This window comes from Alligator sinensis, unplaced genomic scaffold (genome assembly GCF_000455745.1).
Source record: "Alligator sinensis unplaced genomic scaffold, ASM45574v1 scaffold541_1, whole genome shotgun sequence".
In the NCBI taxonomy this organism is placed as follows: Eukaryota; Metazoa; Chordata; order Crocodylia; family Alligatoridae; genus Alligator; species Alligator sinensis.
This window is the reverse complement of record NW_005842602.1, coordinates 481,084-485,509: the sequence shown is the minus strand read 5'-3', so window position 1 is coordinate 485,509 and position 4,426 is coordinate 481,084. Positions and strand designations below refer to the sequence as shown.

Sequence of the window (4,426 nt, the reverse complement as noted above, 5' to 3'; positions counted from 1 at the left end):
AGCAGGATTCAGATTTGGATACAGAGATTCAGAGCTATACAGAGAATGGCTCTGTTTAGCTTTGCTATACCACCAACTGTGGCTGAACATAATAGAAAACTAGTATTATTTTGTTTTGTTGCTCATAATGCTGCATATTTTGGAAAGTTCAGTTGTTTTGCATATGCAGTGTATTTCGTTAGTTAACTTTTCCTGGCAATGGAAAGCCACAGCAGAAGAGAGCAGTTTGTTAACATCACATTCCTGAGTCAGCTCAGCCTCTGTGCCTTTCCTGGCTTTTTTTAAGGGCATCCTGTTTGGATCTCCTTATTGGCTTGAGGCCCTGCAGTCAAGTTTTTCTTTTACATTCAGCCAGGAAAATGATCATTAGCAATCCCCAGAAGATATCTGTCTGTCTATACATCTCTCTCTCTCTCATGTATCTATCTACATTTATGGGAGAGGGGGAGAGAGCATAATCTCTAAATAATCCATGAGTCCATAGTGTTTTTCACATTTTATTTCAAAGCATTTGTGTGGTGGTATGTGCTTTACAGGCACAAGTTTGAAGACCCAGTTCCTGCCCCACAGAGGCTAAAGGCTGAGAGAAGATTTTGTAGAATATAAGATTTACAAAATAATTTCCCTTCCTAGAAAGTAGAATATATGATTCTACTTTTGTAGAATATAAGATTTACAAAATAATTTCCTTTCCTAGAAATAATTTCCCTTCCTTCAACAGCAAATAGGCAGAGCTCTTTTCTCCCCAGCTCAACTGCAAATAGGCAGAGCTCTTTTCTCCCCAGCACCACCTGGAGGAACAATGGTCATAAGCTGATGGAGAATAGGTTTAGGTTGGAGGTCAGAAGGCAATATTTTACAGTTAGGATGGCCAAAATCTGGAACCAACTTCCCAGGGAAGTGGTCCTCACCCCTGCCTTGGGCAAATTCAAGAGGAGGTTGGACGATCACCTGTCTGGGGTCTTGTGAACCCAGCATGGGGGTCTTGTGAACCCAGCTTTCCTGCCTGTGGCAGGGGGTCAGGCTAGATGATCTGTTCAGGTCCCTCCTGACCCTAGCACTATGAAACTATGAAAGTCATTTTCCCCAAGTGAAGAGGACTTAATAGTGGCCTAGATTTGTATAAGGATCAGTCAGCAGTATGATTAGACAATCATGACAGTTTGATAGACAATCATGACTTAGTTTGTCAGAACAAGTTAGTGAATATTTTGCACTCCCCTTCTCTGTCCTGACCACCATTCGTGCACATGTTTAAGTATGGGATAATTTTCACATCTTGCTTCATTCTTTTAGCAACCTGGGCTTCTGGATGTTGTTTGTAACTGCTGTGGAAAGATAACAGAAGTGTTGGGTTGATGTTTCGCTTTTATGTTGGTAGAGTGCTTTGACTTTTTGACAGTGCCATTTAGAAAAATAGGATGAGATCATATAAACATCCCCTACATCATTGTGACAGCAGTCTATGTTTAAATCTATTTTTAGAGTCAAAACTCAGAATGTTTGTATGACACATGCTGTTTAGATAGTGAGAATCAAACTGAAATCTCTTCTCAAACATATACTTGAACACTGGTGGATGAGTATACCTCTTCAGTTTCATTTTTTCCTGTGAAGGAGAGCGTAGTCTAGTAAAGTAGGACTAGGCATTAGGAGAAACTGAGTTTCATTTTGAACTCTCTTTTTATATCATTGTGAGATGTTACTTACTTAATAACTTGTTTTTCCTGTCAGAAGAATGATTGAAGTCCTTAATTGAAAGCCATTACTAGTATGCAGTTGTTTCATTAATTTTATTGGTTACTCACAGAGCTGATGTTTGATGTAAGGCATTTAATTGTGTTTCATTAACACGCATCTTCCTACACTCACAACATGCCGTATTTACTCAAATAGAAGATGACCATGATTTGAAGATGACCCCTCCAATAATTTGTTTTTATATATGGAACATTTATAAATTGCTTATTTTCCAGGTATAGAATCTAATTATTGGAGGTTTGCCTTGAATTTGTCCCCCTTCTATTGCCACAGGAGGGAACATGTCAGATCCCCTTTGTTCTCTGCTTCCCCTCAACTTTTTCCCCTGGCAGCCCCTCTCCTCTCTCCTTACTGTCAGACCCTGCTTTCCCTGAACACGTAGAAGTGAGGAACAAATTTGAAAACAACCTTGAAATTGAACATGGCTGCAGCAATTTGCATATAGTACCCATACATTTAGCTCATCCAGAATTGATGCATGTTACCATTTTTTGAAACTGCTGCAAATTTTAGTGCAGTTACTCCATAGCACTTTTGAGCAGCACTTTGGCACCTATTTACAAAGTATGTGTGTAATTACTCCAAAGCCAAAGGCTCATGATTTACCATGTAGGACATTGAGCTGGGCCCCAGCACTCAACAGCATTTCAAGCCAGGGTGACTCCACAGCTCAGCACTGTTCAGTGTATGTGTGTACTCTAGATCCCGCCAACAAAGGATCCATGTGCTGGATGTAACCGAGTGTTCTTGTCACTAGTCCTGGGAATATTCCAAAGATTTATATTCAGATGAGGCACAGGACAGCTTGGTCCAGCTCCACCTCATGGAGGGCAGGGCCAAACTAGTCATGCACCAAGCAGAGAGAGTGGGTGATGGAAGAGAATCTGGGGGAATTATCTGAGGCCTCATTTGGTGATGTTTGCTGGACATTTAAGAGTGGTATAAAAAACAAAACAGGAATCATTGAAAAAGGGAAAGAAATTTCATAGTTTCATAGTTGGTAGGGTCGGAAGGGACCTGAGGAGATCATCTAGTCCGACCCCCTGAGAAGGCTGGGGTCAGACGCCCCCGGCCAGCTGTTCATCCAGCCTTTTTTTTAAAGACCCCCAGGGTAGGAGCCAGCACCACTTCTTTTGGAAGTTGGTTCCAGGTCCTAGCCGCCCTGACAGTAAAATAGCGCCTCCTAATGTCTAGCCTGAAACTACCCTCCGCTAGCTTGTGTCCATTGTTTCTTGTAACTCCCGGGAGTGCTCGGGGGAACAAGGACTCTCCCAATGCCTGCTGGTCCCCCTTGACTAGTTCGTAGACTGCCACTAGATCCCCCCTAAGCCTTCTCTTTTGGAGGCTGAACAGGTTCAGGTCCCTCAGCCTTTCCTCGTAGGGCCTGCCCTGCTGACCCCTGATCATGCGGGTGGCCCTCCTCTGGACCCTTTACACATTGGCCACATCCCTCCTGAAGTGTGGCACCCAGAACTGGATGCAGTACTCCAACTGTGGCCTGATCAGTGCCGCATAGAGGGGGAGGATCACCTCCTTGGACCTGCTTGAGATGCATCTGTGGATGCACGACAAGGTATGGTTCGCCTTCCTGACCGTGTCCCTACTTTGTCGGCCTATGTTCATTGTGGCATCAATGATGACTCCAAGATCCTTTTCTGTCTCGACACTGGTGAGAAGGGAGTTCCCCAGCCTGTAGGTGTGCCGCTGGTTCTTCCTCCCCAGGTGCGTTACCCTGCACTTGTCAGTGTTGAACCCCATCCTTTTTTCATCAGCTCACCCCTGTAACCTGTCTAGATCTGCTTACAGCCTATTCCTTCCTACTAGCATACCCACTTCACCCCACATCTTAGTGTGGCTTACCGCATAACTTGACCATGTCTTGAAAAAACATGACTCACCATGACTTGAAAAAGAGTCAGCATAAGGTTAGTGCAGCCCATCTTAATAGGCATTACCATATATCTTATTCAGATGGGCTGCACTAACTTATCTTTATGATGGGCTCTGGTCTTGGCCTTTTTGCTAGGAGCAAGCCTAAGAGGCATCCTGAGGTGATTTCATCCCAGGTGGTTTTACTCACTTGGCAGGGGCGATGCCATTCTTCTTGGCCTTGAACGATTTGGTGTAGTTAGAAGGTGGAGACCTATCCATTGCACTGCTGGATTTTACAAATGCCTCCAAATACAAGGATCTTGGCTACATAATTTATGGTGATGGGGGGGGTTGCTCTCAGACTTTCCCTCTAGCTTGCTCCTTTGGCCTTTTGCCTAGGGGCAAGTAAGACCAGGGGGCATCTTAACTACAAGGCTTCCGGGCTTGGGGCTTGGACATAGGATGTCTGTCTTGGATTTGGGAGTATCTGAAGCCCCAGGCTGAAGAGTCTAGGAGGTAGGATGCATGCCTGGTGGTAGTACCATGCAGACTTAGATGATTGAGCTCTGCTTAGTGGAAATTTGGAACTTAATTTGGACCTAATTTAGCCCTGGAAATGAAATTTTATTAAAATAAAAAGGCGGGTTCTTATCAGCATGTATGCCTATTATGGGCCATGTGTTTTCTAGTCATGCTCAGTGTTGGCTGCATTTAATCAAGTTCATAGTTGGTTTGCATTGCTGAGCACATTTTGCTTTTGGCAGCAGTTTAATAATAGGCACTGTATTTAATA

At 43.8% G+C, this 4,426-nt stretch overlaps 1 protein-coding gene across 5 annotated transcripts in view; it reads left to right on the top strand.

Moving 5' to 3' along the window:
* Nucleotides 1-4,426, top strand: part of MSH3 (mutS homolog 3) — a 224,735-nt gene that overhangs the window by 81,952 nt on the left and 138,357 nt on the right. The window lies entirely within an intron of this gene.